The sequence below is a fragment of the Psammomys obesus genome, unplaced genomic scaffold (genome assembly GCF_907164565.1).
Source record: "Psammomys obesus unplaced genomic scaffold, mPsaObe1.curated_primary_1811, whole genome shotgun sequence".
NCBI classification, from domain to species: Eukaryota; Metazoa; Chordata; class Mammalia; order Rodentia; family Muridae; genus Psammomys; species Psammomys obesus.
The window spans coordinates 814,316-835,134 of record NW_026596162.1 but is presented as its reverse complement, the minus strand read 5'-3'; positions in this window follow the sequence as shown (position 1 = coordinate 835,134).

Genomic DNA, 20,819 nt, shown 5'->3' with positions numbered 1-20,819 from the left:
TCAGTATGAACCCAAAGCTCTACTTGATAGCAGCTCCCAACTCCAGGAACACTTCCAGAGAACAATAACATCCCAACAAGTTTAGAACAGCCACCAATGACTCAGAAAAGGAAAGAATAGAGCTAAGTTTTTGCTTTAAGGAGGGTCTGACTACTGAATCTTGTGAGAGTGAATGTAACCTGATAGGGTGATTCCCAACTTAGTTAAGAGTGCTTTCAATGCCATTAGGTCGTATCATTGTTCTAGTACAGTAGGGACTTTTCTTTTTTTAATCATAGATTTCAAGCCTGTGAAGAGTTAACTCTGTCTGCTTTGTCCAGGCTTGTGTGATACTAATAAATAATTGTTGGAGAAACAGTGGGAAACATTTATTCATTCAAAAAAAAAATTAACTATTGGGACAATGACTTGTACTAGACTCTAGAGGACACATATATGTTTCTTCTTTTTTTTTATTGCTATGGCAAAGTAGCTGACAAGACACGACTTAAGGGGGGGAAGAGCTTATTTTGGCTCACAGTTCAAAGGGATGTGGTCCGCCATGACAGAGTGACGGGAGTGGGAGGCAGCTGGTCACTTTGCTTCCATGACGGGAGGTGCTAATACTCAGCTTTCTTCTCCCTTAAATTATTTGACTTATTATTAGTGTATGTGCATTCCTGTGTGTGTATGTGTGTTTGTGTGTGGTGTTCACAAGCGTGCACACATTATGTGTGTTTGTGAGTGCAGTGTACACTTACTGTGGTATGCCTGAGGACCACTTTGGGAGTCGGTCCCTTCCTTTCGCTGTGGGATATAGGGCGTAACTCAGGCTGTGAGGCTTGTGGAGCCTTTGCTTTTATTCAAAGAGCTGCCTGGCTGGCTTAGGACCCCAGCCCGGGGAATGATCTCCCCGCATTTCACGTGAGTCTTCTCATCTCAGTGAACTCTGTCTAGAAACCATCCCCAGACAGGCTCAGAGGCATATTTCCATGGATATTCTATACCCATTAAGTTAAGAATCACAATTAAACCTCAAGTCCCTGGTGGAGTTTGTGGTAGCTGGAGGGGGTGTATGAGAACTGTCATGATTACACCGTAGTTCAGTTCCATGACGGCAAGAACTTGGAGACATTTGACATGTCCCACTACTTGGCATCCATGACTTAAAGTTATCCCTATACTGTAGGATGGGGAGGGTATATTCATGATCCTCTCTTCCAGTATAGTAGTAAAAACAAAGACAAAAAAAGAAAAAAAAAACCCAACAAGTTTAACTGTCCTTATTGCATGGAGTGTCCACAGGGACAAACATAATAGTTCAGAAGTGCCTTCTGGACTCTAACCCCTCAGGAAGGCTGGGGCCTTGGAGTCATTTTCAGAAGCAAATAAGCCTGGCTGCCTGACTCCTTGGTGGGAGAAGGCTGCTTGTCTTAGGATTTCAGTGATGATCTGGATTGTGTCAGCTCCTGAGCTCAGTCCATCCATCTTCTTTGATTCTATTAGCTGTACATGTATCCTCCATGAGTCCCGCCCACCCTTTTGTCTTTCAACAAATTCTTTGCTTGTCCTGGCCAGAGCTGTTTTCTGATGCTTTCAGCCAAGAGCTCTACTGAACACAAGTAGGAATGCCTTCTCCTTGGTTAAGCATAGCAGTTAGGAATGCAGCAAACCTAAGGTTAATCCGGCTTCAAATGCTTAGAAATTTGAAGTTTCTAAATCTGTGAATAACTCAGTTTCCTCTCCTGAAACATGAGGTTAACACCTATTCCCTTCAAGTGGAAGGATGCTACGAAGTCATGGGAAATTCTATTCAAGATGGAATCACTGTGTGTGTCTAAAGAAAACCCTCCAAATCATCCTACCGCTCTATTTAAGTTCCCTCCCCGCACCACAGGAGCTGTAGCCCCAAGCTGACTGATGGGCTGTGAACTCACAGATTTGATGTTTGCCTGAACTGATGACTTAGGTTCCTTTCTTAAACCCAAACCCTTCATTCTCCTCTTTGGAACACACTGACTTTGGGCTCTACCCAAATCTGAGTCTGCCAAATTGCAATTCCTAAAGCTTTTAAAAATTCTTTATCGCTTTGATGGAGACTACTCATTGACAGTATAAACAAACAAAAGGGCCTGGCAGAGTGCCTTGCTCATTCTAGGACAGACTAAGGGAGGTTTCTTATTGGCCTCAAATAATTGCCTGAGGAAGTCTGTTTGCTGCAGAACATTTAAGTGAACAAAGGAAACAGGAATCTATTGTTCTTTGTCCCCTTGTTTCCAGTTTTCTCTCCCCTAATCAACTCTCAGAATTCACTCGCAGGGCATTTACATTTATGAAATGAGATAACCAGTTTTAGAAATTCTAAAACCAGCATACAGTTTGCTCATGGAATGATATATGTATTTGTTGACAAAAGCAAAAAAAAAAAAAAAAAAAAAAAAAAAAGGAAGGAATAATACATTTCTGTTGATAATATTAAAAACCAAAGCAGAATGACTCACATGGCTCATGGTTGCTAATGAAGGGAAATATAAGGCATTTTGCCCTGGTGAAATATCGCACAACCAAAACAAAACCTCCTGACTACCTCAGTGTATGTAGCACGGGTTTTGGCATCAGATGCATAAAGTGAGGAATTTAATGCTTCAAGGTGTGGTTGAGGGGAAAGTTTTTATTGTAGATATGAGTGAGAGAGCAGAGCTAGAGGCATCTGGAAGAATCCAAAATAGAAGGAGGAAGTAGTAGGCTAAACATGGCCAGTAGAACGAACCAGGCCATAAGAGGGGAGGGTGGAGAGAGAGAGAAAGAAAAGGAGAAGAGAGAGAAAGATGAAGAGCACCAAGAGGAGGGGGACAAGAGAGCACATGGCCAAAATGACATGGCAAGGTTATGTAAGAATGAGACACTGGGGGGAGGGAAGCCCACGAGCTGGAGCAGTTTAGGGTAGGGGGCAGAGTGAAAAGTCTGAGAGGAGCCAGGATGCCTGCCTGGACCTTGTACCGGTTACTTTTGCAATGCTGAGAGAGCCTGGATGCCAGCATGTGCTTTGCTAATAGGTGCCTCCGTTAACCATTTGTCCCCGGGTTCTTTGGGACCTAACACTTAGTAATGTACAGATACAAACCAGCCCCATCAGTTAATGCCAACAAATGGGAGGGGTCACAGTGGTGGCCTCGGATTAGCTGCCCTGTCATTTACACATTTGGTTTTATTTTTTTCCATTTTAACACATGGCTGGCTGCAGGAGCAGCTCATTCAACCTGCTGAGATGAAAAGCATTTCAGTTTGGTTTTACAAATGGGAAGTCACATGCAAACCTCTGGAACCCACGGAGACAGGTCACATCTACATAAAGTCTGAATTATCATCATTCTCCATATACCCTGCTTACTCAGGATATATGCCTGAACAAGAGTCCACAACCCTCTAAAATGTGTCCTTAGTTATCTGTGGCCCTTGTCAAGGAGAGAGGGGCTGGTTCCAAAAAGCCAGCATTCCACTGTTTTGGGAACAGGGGCTTAGTGCCTATATATCAGAACCAGACTGTGGAGACTCACTGTGAACCTGCATCTCCCTTGCTCTACACCTCAGGAACCTAACCACATCGCCTGTCCAAAAATTGAAAGGTTATAGGTAATTTTCTTCTTCAAGATAATTTTATGTAATAAGCAAGCAATCATGGTGATCTTAATTTTTCTTTTGACTTGGACCCTAGAGAAATAATCTCAAAGGCGGAAACAAGATTTTCATCCTGACAGCAACAGGCTCAGTATCAAATATCAAGAATGATAACATAGTCATCCATTGGTTCCTGCAGTGGACTGGTTCCACGGTTCCCCTGAGGACATCCAAATCCAAGGATGTTCAAGTTCTTGACATTAAATGATGTAGTGTTTACACATACCTTCCACACGCTTCATGCAACCTCTGGGGGGTTTCTAATGCATAAGTCTCTGAATGCTGTTGTCATGCTGTATCCTTTAGGGACTAGCATCAAGTCTGCATCTGTTGAAGACCTATGAAAAGATTTGATGGGGGTGGTGGATATCTTGGATGCTCAACTGGTTGAGTCAGCAGATGTGAAACTTCTGAGATACAGAGGCAGACAGACTGGACACCTTTGTTGGTGAGAGGAGATGTGTGTGAAAAAGATTCAGACTTGGTTAGTTAAAATGTAAGGACGTGCTTAGTGATCACAGAATAAACAGACGAATATTGAATACAGTAAAAGGAACTTGATGATAGTTTATTGCTCAACAATAAAATCAATTAAGTCAATCTTTTCTAATTAGGTGGCTTTCAAAGCAAAATAATTAGTCACCCCTCAGTTTCAGTGGGCTAGGAAATTGAGTGTGATCTTCCTAGGTAGTCCTGGCTTGGGGGTCTTTCATGAAGTTTGCAGTTGGTTTTGAGAAAGCACACAATCACCTGGAGAAAGGGCAGAAGAATGCAAGTGGCCTGTTCACAAAAGATAGCAAATTGGTATCAGTCTTTGCCTAGGGGGCACCGGTTTCTCTCCACCTGCTGTCTCTGCATTGCTGTATGAGGCTCTGCCTTCCATTCTGGGCACTGCAATCAACCAAGCAATCTATCAATCAATCATCTGGTTCAAAATGTTAATGCGTAACATACCCAGTTCTTTCTGGTAGGAGTATGGGTGACCCTCCCCTCTACTTACCCCCATTTTCTTAATTTTCTGAAAGGAAAATGTAAATTTACATAGTAATAAATGCACATGACATGTGCCCTCTCCCTGCTGCCCTAAGAAGGTGCAGCACTTTGACCCTGGAGCTTGGTCCTGAACATCTTTTCCCTCAGAAAGCAGACAGCGGCAGTCAAACCGCCAAGCACGCATTAGAAACGGCAACACTGTTACACACAGGCAAGGCCAGCCCCTTTTACTGTCTTACCTCCAAAGGTTTATTTGGCTTCTTTCACATTCTGGGGCAGAATGTCTTTCATCCTCTGCAAAGCTGGCTGGTCATCTGCTAGGGAGGGCTGGATCTCAGGTCTGTTCCCCTTCTCTGGGCCCTAGTTTCATGGGGCATCACTCATCTGCCATCTCCATCCCTTTCATCTCAGCACATGCACACATAACTTTCCATCCTTTAGAACTTGAAAGACAGACGTGGAATGCCATCCCTCTTTCCCACACCCACCACCAGCTATTGCGGACTTCTCTCCCTGAGTTCTGTACTTACTGCTTCCACTTTTTCATCACTTGTTCTTTTCACCAACAGGCAACGTTTTTTTTTGTTTGTTTGTTTGTTTTTGTTTTGTTTTTGCTCTTTTTTTTAACCCAGTGTTTCTCTCTTTTTAAAATTTTTATTAAGTACAGTTTATTCACTTTGTATGACACCTGTAACTCCTTCCCTCCTCCCCTCCCAGACCTCACACGTGTGCAGTAAAATCCTTTGCAGGTCTAAACTGAACCCCCAGAGTGGGGATCTGATGGGATCACAGATTTTGAGGCATCATCACCCAGTCAGCATTGGTTTCTGTATTAGTTACTAGAGCATCTCTGTGACCAAAGTACCTGGAAGAAACAGCTGAAGGGACAAAGGACTTGTTTTAGCTACTAGTTTCGGAGGATTCATTTTCATCATGGAAGGGAAGGTAGAGAGTTGAGAATATGTGGAAGAGGAACTCCCATTGCGACTGACCAAGAAGCAAAGGGAAAACAGGCTGGAACTAGAAGCAGCTGAAACCTTCAAAGGCCCGTGTCTACTGACCTACTTTTCCCAGCAAGGCTCCAAGTCCTAAGGGTACCAGGGAATAAGCATCCAAAGTACAAGGCTGCAGAGAACACACAGATTCAAACAGTATCAATGACACAAGAGAGACATCCGGGCCCTCCACACTGTATTTTGGTGCCTCTTTCTTTTTAGTTTGTTGCTGTTGTTTTGTTTTGACACAGGGTCTCTCTCTGTGTGGCCCTCGCTGTCCTGGCACTCATTCTGTAGACCATGCTGGCTTCGAATTCAGAGATGTGCCTGTCTCTGTCTCCAAAGTGATGAGATTAAAGGTGTGTGCTGCCACCACCTGGCTGGATGCCTCTTTCGAAGAAAGACCTGGACCTAATTTACAACAGAAACTCTCACAGTGGGGAATCATATGAAAACAGCAAAAGACACAACCATACATTTTTATCCTGAGGATGACAGCAGTTTCACTTCATTTCCTGTTTGTTGGCTACCAACTTAAAATTGAAATTAAAATAACTGTTGGCTCCTTCTGTTTTGAGGCAATGCGGGTGGAGATTAGAATCTCTTCTGAGCAGCACAAATCAGGATGACCCATCTGACCCAGTTAATCTGGCTCAGGGAGGACACCGGAGGGAAATGACTGTGCAAAGACAGAAGTAGGTTTTACAGAGCAAAGTAATTCTTTCTAACTCTGACACTTCACAGCTGACAACACATGATTTTATCAGTAGCTTTCAATGCTAGCAGTCCACTGTCTTGAAAATCATCCCTTTAAAAATCGGTGGTAACATGTGGACCCTGACCACTGTGTTTCTGAAGTCTGAAGCAGGTAGACTGCATTGCTGTCAGAGCTTCTAGTTAGGGCCAAAGTTGCCGCCACCACCACTAAAAAGAAAAGAAAAGGAAAAAAAAAAAAAAAGTTCTGTCAAACAGAAGGACAGTTAAACAAGCCTAAAGGTGGGTTTCTCTTCACCAGAACTACCGTTAATCCTCCTGAGGAGCCTCTCAGCCTTTTCCAAAAGTTAACTACCTCAGGCAAGGGCCCGTAGTTCCAGGGCAGTGGGGACAGCCTGTATCAGCTCAGATCCCCACCCTGTTGACTGTCATATAGCATCTACTTGCTTTGCCACTATTTTGCCCCTCTCTGCCACTCCATCCCTACCCCAAGAGATGGTCTTGACAGTTTGACCTGCAATATACCTTTCTTTCTACCCACAGAGTGGTCTAGTTTGGTAGTTTCACTGCTCCGTTGCAGGAATCTTCTTCTAAGTGAGAGTCGTGTGAGTGAGACCCATGATACAGGAAAGGCCAAGCATGTTTCACCTCTTTAGGGTCTTCAGAGTCTTAGAGGACTCTGCTCCCTAAGCTTATAGGGTCCTCCCTCATCTGAGCAGGTAGGATCCTGTGGACAGATAGTTAACCACTAGACACCCAATCCTTTTCCTTTCTGCACAAGGGCCTCTCTTCCAGTGTGGTCCCTGCAGCCAGGTTCCTTCTCATGACAGGATCCTGGAGGTGTCCAAGTTTCCATCTGGTAGCCCAAATTGTAAGACCACATGGGGGGGAGTTCACGTCACACAGGCTTTTGAGATTGTTCTAAGTCCTCAGTTGGAGTGCTTCTGTGGAAACATGGAAAGACTTTACGTTGGAATACCTTGTCTGGTCCCGCAAACCTGGCAACTTCTCACTTCCCACCTTATTAAACACACTCATTTTAAGTCACACCAAGGCCTGGTTTCAATATCAAGTTGTTTTTTTTTTTTTTTTTTTTGCTTTGTTTTGTTTTGTTTTTGTCTTCTGTTGCATCCACGAAAAAGCACTAGAAGATCTTAGCATCTTGATTTCTTTCTGTCTGAAGGTTGCCTCAAGGTGGGGAGTCATGGGCAAAGCTGTCTTTGCATGGAGGTGGCATTTAGGCATGTCCAAGTATTTTAACATGTTGGAGTTGTAGAGAGGTGGGAATGAGTGTGCAGATTAATATATTAGAATAGTGATACATTTTAAAAATTACAACATTGCATATATAGTTTAATGACAGAAATATATATCACTTATCCACAAATGTCCATGATCAAAATGATTAAAAGGAAAGACTGTCAAAATGATAATACATGTTTCCTGATTAATAATAGTCTATGAGTGATGTTTCCTTCTCTGGATTTGAAAATTTCTCTGTAATAAGCCTGTGTTTTATTTACAAAGTACAAAGTAAAACTGTATGCGTATCCATTTAAAAGAATGTAAAAATTCTAGAGAAGGTGAAGGGAAGCAGGTTAGACTGTTTCCTGGGCCAGCTGGTTAGAACATTCCCCGTTGCTCCGATAACTTCCTTTGCTCTGTGAACTGGCCTACTTTGCACTCCAGCTGTGCCCAGCTTCTCTTCTTCCTGTGTGGGCAGCAAGTCCTGCCTGTCCTGACATCATTCAAGCTCCATAAGCCCGCACATGACCATGTTCCATTTGTAACCACACAGATGTTAGACATGGCCCATTAGGACAAGTGAGATGATGCCACAGCAGTGTCACCCAGGGAGGAAGGAAACGGAAGAGCTGTATGTTTCCGTAGAGTAACAGAACATCTGCCAGATTCACGGGGCCAGCCTCAGCATCTCTTAAGAGCAAAGCCCCCACCATTCTCCCAGGAACAGAACTTCCTTTAGCTAGAATGAGGCTGTAGGATTCCCTCTTCGGTGCAGGTCAGGACCTCCTTCACTGTAGCTTGTCCTCTGGTCAGTAAACTGCTGGTCAGCTGAGGGGTGGTCAAGCCATCAGTTTCTGAACATCACTGGGTGAGACAACCAAATTCCACACACATGGCCCTCTCAAGCAGAGGTCTCTCCATGTGTGTGGCCTCCAAACAAATATGAGGGCAGCTGTGAGCCTAAAAGTGTCTCTGGGTACCATTTTGGGGTTCTCCCCCATAAACAAGAGATGACCTAGAAAACATGGCTTTGTAGTTTTGTAAAGTTTGTTTGTCAGGGACACATGCAGCCACCCTTGTCTACGGTGACACTTCCCAAGGTTTTAATTGTTCCTGTTAACTGGGCTCTGAAACCATTCAATGGAAGACTTCAAGAGTAACCAATTTGTAAGTTTTAAATAGCACACTGTTTTGGGTAGTGTCAAGGAACCCCCCACCAGGTGCTGTGTCCCCATGGGGTGTGAATCATGCTTGTTCCCAGTGTAGACATTGTACACAATGGCATCCATTGATCATGAAGTAACGCCTTAGGTAGCAGAGAGAAGTCCATTAGAGTGTATCAGTGTGAGCCAAACAGTACTGGTAGTTCTGATGTGGCAGAGAAAAGGTAAGAATCCTTGAGTTAAAGAAAAAAAGAATTCATAATGAAGCTGCTGAGCTCATGCTATTTTAAGAGACCAATCTGCCAAACTGGTTAGAATGTATTATTATAAATGATCTATTTTATTAGTGTTGAATGCTGTTAATCTCTTACTGTGCTTAATTTATATATAGTTTCATTGTAGGTACATATATACAGGAGAAGACATGGCATGTACAGTGTTGGGTTCTCCCTGCTGCCTCACATAGGAACTTGGGGTGGACGAGTGTCCTGGTACATGTCACTACCCGTTAGAGGGGTTGGCTGCGGTTTCCTCTGTCACCATCTGTTCTTGTTTTACTTTGTGTCCTCTGTTCTATTCTTTTCATGAGTTTTCATCTTTTCCTTTGAGCCCAGGAGCCAACTTTCCCAAGCAGAAGTGTCTCTCTGTCTCTCATCTTTGCACCTCTCAAGGAAGGGGCAAAATGAATCTTGGCTACTGAGGACACAGCCTTTTCCAAACTGAGGCTATGCCATATTAATGGATCAGAAAAATCTGCATCATGGACTGAAAGTAGCATTTCGAATGTCTAGAAGCAGAATGAAAATGAATGTATTTGTAATGAATAATCTTGATGTAGGACAAAGGAAAAAGAGAACAAAGAAAAAGTAATTTGGCGAAGTAATTTCTCTTTCTGCAGAACCAAAACTGTGTAGGCACATGCTTTTGCCAAAATGGTGTCTGTTTTTTACCTCTGATGTAGGTAGTGACTGTGTCTCATCTCCTTGATGGGAACTCAACTTCACAATATGACATGATTGGCAATTGGTACAAAGGGAAATGAGGAGGGCCCTTGTCCAGCTAACTACCTTTGATAGAAAAAAAAGTTTTTTATAATAGGGATGAATAAATTGAAAACATCCCTCATGGCATTCAATGACACAGAGTAACATTCTCTGTTCCAGGGGTATGTGGGCGGGATCTGTGTACTCAGCTGGCAAGTAAAACATTCACCTCCCAGCTGAAGAAGGTCATGGCTAAAGAATTTGAAAATCACTAGTCTAGGTGGTGGATAGATGTACAAGAGTACCTCCACCTAGGATGGCATTAAGCCCTGACAAACTCACTGTAAGGTGAAAATATCAGTAGAAAATCAAGCTACTTTTCTGTACATCCCAGTTCAGGTATGGCTTATTTGAGACACACAGAAAGAAATGGTTGCTCATTCTGCTAGCATAGAAAGAGTGCAAGCAAGGTATGTTTTGACCATATATCTACTGAATGCATAGCAGATGAAACATTTTAAATTGTACCTTTGTATTTCAGGACCATCTTTACCTTTGGTTTTTGTGCCCAGCTCATGGTGAAGAGCCCCCCAAATCACTGGCAATTCTTAAGTAATAGGAGTACCCTTAACCATGTTTAAGGTTTCATTATGGATCAGCTTTAACCATGTTTGCATATCTGGTTTTTGTTAATGCAGAGACTCTTCGGGAATGGCTGGATTAGCTTTAATTCAAAAGATACCACACTTCTTGTAGTCAGATGGTAATAGAAACTATCATACTAGCACACCTTATAGTTGTTTAGCATTCAGGAAGAATAAATATCCTTCTCCACAGCTACTTAGCTGGTCTGTGGAGGAACCAAAATGTTCAGCCATATCTTGAACCCATGTCCTTAGGCACTTTGTTGTATGATGCAAAAGTGTGGTGGTTTTCTGGACAGGGTGGTTTCCCTGGTAAAGGGGAGGCTCCCAGGGAGTAGAGAAGAGAGCACTGGAATGGTGAGGTAGGACCTAGGATTCACCAAACCAGGAATAGCAGTAAAGAGAGGCCAGCAGCTCAGACTTTGGTGTGTGTGCAGTAGAGGTAGGGGAAGTGGGGTTTATGAAGGCCAGAGTAGATTTGGAATTGGACACCTTGAAGGAACAGCAAGACAAGCGATATTGTTTTCTAAGTTATAGATGGTCTGTTGAGTGAGTATAGTGAAGAGAAAAACAAGGTCATTGGAAATAGGAGGTGAAGGAGCTTTGAGGGCAAGGTGGAAGACTTTTAGCAGCCAAAGATATAGGCAAAAGTCAGATGGAAAAAAATGTGTGTGTGCAGGGGGGGTGCCAAGACCCTTCCCTGAAGCTTATGGCAGAGAGATGGAAATGGCTCATAAGGCTGGACCAAGGAACCATCAATGAATATAACATATAATAGTAACAAACATTCTTAGGACCCTCCTAGGTTCTACTAAAAGCATGAAATGATAAGTAGATTGTAGAGATAAAAAAAGGTTAATGCAAAAATAAAATTACAATGTCATGCTTCTTCTTAATTTTTATTTTCAGATAGAGTCTCATGTGGCTCAGGCTGGCTTCAAGTTCAATATGTACCCAAAGCTGGCATTGTATTCTAGATTCCCCCCTCCCATACCTCCAAACTGCTGGCATTGTATTACAGACCCCCCCTCCAAAGTGCTAGTGTTACAGATGTGTGCCACCATACCTTTCTATGATGCTTAATAAAATTAAATGCCAGATAAAATATTGCAATATAAAAGAACAAAGACTAACAAATAATTTATAAAGCCTTCAAGGAAAAAAAAAAAAAAAAACAACACAACAGAAAAGACAGAGAGTGAACTGGCAACCCACTGGGGGGGGGGGCAAAATACTAGAAGAGACATTCCACCTCCTTTGAAATTCGGGATATTCCAGTACTTGCCTTTATGATGGAGGGAGGTGAGAGGGAGGGAGGGAAAAAGAGAGAGAAGAGAGAGGGAGGATGAATTTCAGCGATGTGGAAAGAAATGCTTTTATAATCGGTGAGAGCTTAAATTGCTGCAATCATTTGAAAGGCATTTCAGCTTCACTTGTCTCTCATTAAGTAACAAAAGCCCATCAGAGCACGCATTTCAATTTTGTTTTTAGTAGCTTCAAATTAGGAAGTATTCATCCATCCCCAAATAAGAAATTGATTAATGATGGTACGTTCTGCTGTAGTGTGAGCCCTACTCTAGCAGCAGTACTCGGGAGGATGCATGCAGCACTCGTATTTTAGAGAAAGAGTACTTCAGGGATCAGTGAGATTTTTGTTTTTGGAAAGGAAAACTTTGGCCTGGGTTACTATATCCGTTTTCCTTAGGAGGTGGATGTTGACATTTGCTGGGGAGCTGTGGGGCAGACCTACACTTGGGTTGGAGCTCCAAAGGAAGGGCACTAAGGCACTGACCCTGTCACCTGAGCAGAAGTCTATTCTAACCTTAGATCCTTTAAAATGCAGCCAAGCGCCCATCATCCAGCCCTCAGATCCGCTGGGCACACACAAGGTTCTTGGCCCAGCTGACTCAGGTTTTCCTGAGGAGGACCACTGGCTGAGTGAGGGCAATGACGCTGACCTGATAGCCAGAAGGGCTTCTTCATTTAAATACGATCAGTCAGGTTCTGTTTGGTTTTTATTAAGTTTTCCCTGTCTATTTAAAAGCAGTCAAGTTCACCCAACAATTTATCTTGAGGTTTCCAGTCTCCTCCTAGGAAACAAGCTTTTGGCACAGGACACTTCTGCAATTAAAAAAAAAAAATCAGCGTAGGTTTTCATTAACATTCCTATTTTAGGTGTGTTTTATATTTTAACAGATAGCACGATTGTGTGGCTCACAATTCAACAGGTACAACCTGGTCTAGTGTGAAAAGTGTCTTTCACACTCGTGTCTCCATGCTGCAGTGCTCTTCCACTCAGAGCAAAACAGTGGTTTGTAGAATCTTGCATGTTTTTCCAGAGATATTTTAAGTGCCATACATATGAGAAAATCCTGTTTCAGCTTGCCTCTGCCTTCTTTTACACAGTGTCAATATAATACATACTGAGAGTTCATATAAAAAATATATATATTCATATTTAAAATGTGTGTCTTGCAGAGCAAGGCAGAGTGAAGAGCTCAGGAAAATCTTCTCTCCAGAGAGGCATCTATAAACTGATCCAAATTAGCAAAATCGAATCAGTAGAACTCTCTAGAGATTGATCAAAGTGCTCGAAGCAGATGGAGAGCACAGGCAATCAGCAAATAGGCAGAAATGGTGAGGTGGAGGGAGGCTGCCTCATACAGCCCTGTACTGGAGAAGTGCTACAGCTGAGGGGGGGGGGTGCCTTCACTTCCCCAGCTCACTGGGAACTAAGAGGCATTCCCAGTTGATTGAGTGGGGATGGAGAGGCCCCACCTCCCCCAGCTCCCTGATGCGGAGGGATATAGGATTTACAGATCAGTGTTGGCACACGAGCATGGGTGACCAGTTCTCAGAGCTCATTTTTGCACCCCAACAATGAAGGGATGATGCCTTCCATTCCTTAACAGCCATACTTTGCGGAGTAACTGCTCAGCTGTGCTCACCCATCCCCATCTCCAACAGAGTCCTGAGGTGAAATCGCTGTTCCAGGTAGACTTGGCAACCGGTCCCATCCTCAGCTCTGGGGACCCAACCACACAGATGAGTGGCAGCACTAGTCCCCTTCTGCCGTGCACACCTAGTTCCTGCTCAGCTTGGAGGATGCAGGTGGCACAGCTGCAGAAGAGCCAAGCCCAGCCTTTTCCACACTGTAAACTCTTTGCGCTAGCCTCAACAGTGGCTAGACACCAGTCTATGCCAGGCTCTGCTTTAATTGTGTAAGACTGTGGAACAATGTGTGACCCTGGGTCCTGACTGAAAAACCAAAAACAAAAAAACAACTAACTAGTGACTAGTGGAGGCTCATGACTAGTTGCTATAATAAGAAAAAATTAAGCATGAAGAAAAAAAAATCTAAGGATTTGAGCAGAGGTGGAAAGAGCTGCAAAAATGCAAGGACTATATTTGTCAATGGGATAACAACAGTCTCCAGGGCAGGAAATCAGGGTCCACAGCCGATGCCTCCTTATGTCTGAAATGCGCAGCTTTCAACAGCAGTTATGAGTCATACGGAGAAACAGAAAAGAACAACCCAGGGCAGGCAAACACTCCCCAACAGAAAAGACCTGTAAAGTATGCAGATGTTGGGTGTAACTGAGAATGATTTCAAAGCAGCTACCACAACCATGCTCAAAGAACCACAGGAGACCACTTCTGAAGAACCAAAGGAAGGAGGGTGGTAATGTCTTATGAAACAGAAAATGTAAATAGTGACTAGAAAGTGGAACCAAACAAAAAGTATAAGAACAGAAGCAAAAAATTCAGTAGACTTGACAGTAGATCTGTCAACTCAGGCAGATGGGATGCAAAACCCAAACAAAACAAAACAAAACAAAATAAAACAACCAGGCAGGGGTGAAGATAGAGTAATAAAGATCATGCAAAGAGGAAAAATAATAAACTGAACCTCATGGGATTATGGACAGCATTAAAGATACTAATACTGCGTACTGAATAGACAGAAACAGAAGAAAGAATGGAACAGAAAAATTGTTCAGGGGTAGGTAAGATGGCTCAGAAGTAAAGGCACATGCTGCAGAATCTGACATCCTGAGTTTGATCCTTTCCTGGAATCCTAGGAAAGAACACAGATTCCCACAAGTTGCCTTCTGACCTCCACAGGCCCGCTCAGTCATTTGGGGCCATGCTCCACAAACAAACAAACAAACAAACAAACAAACAAACAAACAGAATGTCATAATTTCTTACAAAGTGTTCAACGAAGCCATGCCTAGCTGGCATGGTGGCATACACCTTTAGCTCCAACACATGGGAGGCAGAGGCAGGTGGATCTTTATGAATTTGAGGCCAGCCTGGTCTACATAGTGAGTTCCAGGCCAGTTAAGGTTACTTAGTAAGAACTTGTGTAAAGATGACAGAATAAAGCAAAACAAAATGAAAGCCACCAAACCAAACCAAACCAAACCAAACCAAACCAAACCAAACCAAACCAAACCAAACCAAAGGGCAGGGATGGCTTAGTGGTTAAGAGCACTGGCTGCTCTTCCACAGGACTGGGTTGATCCCCAGCACCCATATGGTGGCTCAGAACTTGTATCTTCAGTCCCAGGGGATCTGGCATCCTCTTCTGGCTTCTGGGGGTGTTGTACACCTTTACTGCACAGACACACAAAATGATAAACTGAACCCAACAAATGTTATAGCGGAAGAAGGGGTTGCTGTTTGGAGAGTAGGAAAGGAATCAAGAGAAGGAAAAGGGGGGAGTGGGGAACCATAGAAGAGGGGCCTATGTAAAGGCAAAGGAAGATCATAACAAAGCCCATTGCTTTATATGCAACTTCAAAAATGACGTAAGGGCCGGGGAGGTGGCTCAGTGGTAAAGGCACCTGCTGCCAATCCTGACAACCTAAATTTGATCTTGATGACCAATATGCAGGAAGTATAGGACCAACTCTCACAAGTTGTTCTCTGACTCGCACCGTGCACCATGGCACATGTGCACACATCCATACGTACACACAATGAATAAAATGTAATTTCTAAGAAGGTCTTCTTAAAAATTACTTAAACTTTTTTTTTTTTTTAAGTAATGGCTGAAAATTTCAAACTTACTGAGAAGATTTAAGCTCAATTAATTCTAAGGAGAATTAAAACAGGGCCACAAACAAGTACAGCGTAGTAAAGAAAGTGAAAGCAGGCAATAAAAGGACAATTTTGAAAGCTGCAGAAGGAAAATGACTCATCAGACACAGTAGGGCGAATTGCCTCTGTCCCTGAGTGCTACCTTCACACCAAAACCAATGGAAACCAAAGACTATTCAAAATTGTTTCTTGCAAAACCTGAGGCTGGAGTCACCCTTTAAACGGAGGTTGAGAAGCTTCCAAGAAGACTGACCCAAGTCATCCTGAAGACTGTTCCAGTCAGACTCCCACAGAAGGAAGACGGCAGGCAGGCTGCTCAGTCCAGCACATTTGTCCAGAGACCGAGGTCTCCAGGCACTGGAGAATCCTTCTCAAATATTTAGAATGTATTTAGGGATTATGCTGGTTTCGTAAACTGGTATTTGTAGGTTCATTTCTAAGACCCATGGCCTCTCTTGTCCTGTGAAGTTGGCTAGGCTTCCAGTACCTCAGGCATGGTTGTGACCTTCATGCTGAGCAGGCCTTAGGTCCAGGTAGAGAGCTGTTGGCTATCACAGAGTTATGTGTGCCACTATTGCGCCCATAGAGTTACTGTGCCATGCTTGGTAACTCAGGGAAGAGGTTTTCAGGTCAGTTCCAGCTCAGAGAACTCTGGGTCCTGTGTCTGAAGTGCATGGTGTTTCCAGAAATAGGGATCTACCTTCCACTTCTGTGGGGAACCAAGGAAATAGCAAATGCCCATTATGTTTTGGGAGTCTCTTGGCAAACCCTGACCAACAACTTAAAAGAGGACTTCTCATGCCTGGTATTGGTTCTTTCTTTCTTTCTTTCTTTCTTTCTTTCTTTCTTTCTTTCTCTCTCTCTCTCTCTCTTTCTTTCTTTCTTTCTTTCTTTCTTTCTTTTTTTCGAGTGATCTTTGGCTCTTGGAGGGAGCATTGTAAGTCCAGATGGGAAATTTTCATTTAAACTAGATATGTATATTTATACAGTTACTTATGTGTATTATGTGTATTTATGACTCACTGAGATATCTTTACTGTTATTTTACTCTCCTTCCTTCTTCTGTATCTTCTCCCTCCCAACTCACTAATTAAAGGCCCTTGTTTTATAAAAATAAAGGTTTTTTAAATGGGCAAAAGAAATGGACGTTTCCGCAAAGACAATACACAAGTAAACACAAAAGGATGCTTAATAATTATAAAATGCAAACCAAAACCTGCAAAGAAACACCACTTCATAACCATTAAACAGCTTTAATAAGAAAGATGGATTCTAATGATGAGGAGAATCTGAAAATCCTCATAAGTGATACTGAAGATGTGAAATTATAATTGTTGGGGAAACATCATAAAAACTCATATACAGTTACTGTGTGACTCACCATTCCATGTCCAAGCATAACCCCCAAAGAACTACAAAATCATATATACATAAAGGCTTCTACACAAATGTTCTGTAGCAGCATTACTGAAGAACCCCCAGAGAGGACACAATCCAAACACCCATTGTATTAGTTATTTTTTTGTTGCTGCAATAAAGCAATATGACCAAAAGCAATTTATTTTGGCTTAAGGTTCTGTCCTAGTTAAGATTTCTATTGCTATGATGAAACACCATGACCAAAAGTTATACTTCCACATCATAGTCCATCATGAAGGAAGTCAGGACAGAAACTCAAAGCAGGGCTGGAACCTGGAGGCAGGAGCTGATGCAGAGGCCATGGCGGGGTGCTCCTTACTGGTTTGCTCTCCATGGCTTGCTCAGCCTGCTTTCATACATAACCCAAGACCACCAGCCCAGGGCTGGCACCGCTTACAATAAGCTGGGCCCTCCCTCATCAGTCACTAAATAAGAAAATGCCCCACAGGCTTGACTAGAACCCAGTCTTATGGAGGTATTTTCTGAACTGGGGCTCATTCCTCTAGCCTGAGTCAAGCTGACATAAAACTAGCCAACACCGGTTCTAATCCAACTCTAATCCAAAGGGATTAGAGTTCTTCCTGACATGAAGACACTGCACCAAGCAGCTGGCACAGCAGCAGGAACAGGAAGCTTAGGGCTCACATCTTCAAATCCAAGCCTGAAAGTTAGAGAGACTGGGTTGGAAGTGGGGTGGGACTGTGAATGCTCAAAGTCCATCCTACAGCGATATATTTCCTTTAGCAAGGCTCCAACTCCCAAAGGTTCCACATCCTCCTCAAACCACCAACAACTGGGGACTAGATGTTCAAATTCTTAAGTCTATAGAGGTCATTTCTCTCATTCAAACCATCACACCCATCAACCAAAGAACAGATGCATAAACAAAAAATAGTAAATCTGTGTGATGAATATTATTTGGCTATAAAAATGGATGAATTACTGATGCATACTATGACATGGATGAGCCTTGAAAAGGTGTGATAAAGGATAGAAATGAGACAAAAAGACCACAAGTTGCATGCTTCCATCGACCTGAAAAGTCCAGAATAGGAAAATCTATAGAAACCGAAAATAGCAACTTCCTAGAGCTAGAAAAGGAGGTATCTGGCAGCCAGCACTGAGTTTGTTTGCAAGTGATAAAAATGTTCCCAAATGTTTGCTAATATCATTTGCAGAGCTCTGGGACTAGATTAAAGATCATTGAGCCATGCACTGCATATATCATAATGTGAAATGTGTATCCGTAAATACAGATGCATTAGTTGCATATGGCTTGCGGCCTCCCATGAGAGAGTCAGGTTGTTGGCTGGGCTGAAGTCGTTTGAAAGCCTGATGAGATGGGAGGATCTGATTCCAGCACTGGGGCCTAGTTTGTGCTGGCTCCTGGCAGATGACTAATTCAGTGTTCCTCGCTGAATGACACTTTCCATGAGGTTTTCTCATTGTTCTTAGAGTATAGCAGCTGTCTTTTCCAGTCATGGGTAAATAAGAGAGCAAAGTCTGGGCCTTTTTAGGAGCAAGTCTTCTGTGTCACACAGTTATTTCATCAAAATCCTATTGACTGTATAAGGATGTGGAAGCAAGAGGAGATTCGCTGGAGGTCTGCTTAGAAGTTGGCTCTAAATGCCTTCTCTTGTCTAGCTAATTAGTTATAGCTTGCCTATTAGTCAACACCGTCATGCAAATGTGCACACAAACACACACACACACACACACACACACACATACTATCTTTCTCATGAAGTCTTGATCTGATTCTTCTAGAAACACATTTCCAATATGAGCTAAACATGAGAGAAGCTGTTTTCTTACTACCACACACTATAGCATTTTCTTGGCAAAAATATGCATGTACAGGAAATGTCTTTTCCTGTTGCCATCCCACTCTTAGGAGTGGGGAACGCCAATCCTCTAGCTCAGTCATCATGACAAGCACAAACTCAGTTTGAATCAGGCTGCCGAAGCCCCTGGGCCAGGGTTTTCTGATGTAACTAACTCAGTTAATTAGGATTGGGGGTGGGGGATGAACCTCAAGGGTTCATGTACTTGCAGGTTTTGTTCCCATGGTTTTACTGGGGGACTTGGGTGGCCCTTGTGTTGCCCCTGGGTAAGAGGATTGTTTGGCCCTGATTGAATAAGACTTGCTATGGCCAGTCCCCAGAGCAGCTGAAAAGAAATCGAAAAGCATCTTCCTATTGTCAAAGGGCGGAGACACAGCTTTACCCAATCAGGGAAGGCAAAGCCAGGAGCAGGAGGAAGAGCCCTGCAAGTGGGGTGATGCTCCGATTGGTTGATGGATGCTCCTGGACTCACCAACACGAGACCTTCATTTCTTTTTTCCCCCAATAAAGAGGTCTCACCCAGAGTTCTGGGAAACCCTACATTCTTCAGACCATCCCGCGGTACCTGAGGCAGGGGGGAGGAAGAAAGGAACCTGTCCCAGAACTATCTGGTTTAATGCTGCTTTGCTGACCAGCCTGCCACCCCAGGCCAGTCGCTTCCCTGCCATGGGACTCATTTCTATCTGTAACATGAGACTTCTGGACTAGCCCCAGGGTTCCCAGACCTTCAGTTCCCAATGGCCGCAGGGATATTCACAGGGTGGCCATTCTCCCCCTGTGGCCAAATGAAGATCCATTCCCCCTCCCTCGACACACAAAAACTCAGTATCTGTATCTTAAAGAGTTTTTTTTTTTTTTTAAGCTCCACGACTCCCCCATCACAATCCCCATATAAATGCATTCATTTTAATGGAAAAATACTTTCACAAAATATTCAAAGTCCTTCCTATCCTCACCCTTTGAGAATGCTACTGGTCATCATTTGGGATCTCAAGTACTGTCTGTGCAGGGCCTCCTCCACACTGGCATCCCCAAATTCCCCAGCAGTGTGTATGGCACACCCAGGGCCCCAATGCTTCCCAAAGGATTTGAGAAACAAGATTGAAGGAGGCTCAGCAAGAAACAGTTTGGCTTTGCCCTCCTCTGTCCTACCCCTAAGGGCACCAGCTATCAGACTCCTTGGGCTCAGCTGTCATATCACCCAGATGTGTTGGTAGCTGCTGACTGTGCTAAGCATTACGTGTCCAAAAGGCAGAAGAGCTTCCACTGTTGTCTATTGCTCACCATTATCACATCCAACTCAGTGAGACACGCTGCTGACTCCGCTGGAGGGAAGGCTGGGAATTTACTATTCCTTTCTTAAAAGCAAGCCCGTAGGCTCCATAGCTCCCTGGCCCAAATCCCCATAACCAGCAGCTAGTGCAGTATAATCAAGTCCCCCACCCCAATGTATATGTGAAAGCCTTAAATCCCAGTGAATTTATATTCAGAGGAGAGAGGGGTAATTTAGGGATAGAGGCCTTCATGAGGGTAGGGCCTCCAAGAGATTAGCCTTGTAGGAAAAGACAATAGAGAGCTTCTGCCGTCTTGTTCTCTCAGCTTCTTCTTTTCCCTCTCCGGTCAATGTGCATGCGTGTGAGCACTTGTGCGCGCGCACACACACACACACACACACACACACACACACACACACACACACACCAAGCCCAAAAGCCCCAAAAGGAGGCATCGAGGATGATGACAAAGTGCATTGCTAAGCCAGACAGGCAGTGCACTGACCGTCCTTTTGTCATACAGAGTAGCAACAGGGATGATGTGGTTGTAGATACGGAAGAAGAGGTGGTGGGCTGGTTTGAAAAAGGAGCTGAAACAAATCACCCTTCGAGGGTAGACCTCACAACTGTGGGAGCCATGATGAGGCCTTCAGGTGGAAGGCATTAGAAAAGAGTATTAATATCAGAAAAACATGAATGAGGCATTAAGGGGAAGAGGAGGCTTCCTTACAGAAAGGAGTTTCATTAAGAGGTATAGCTTGACACCGAGAAAGAGAGGGAGA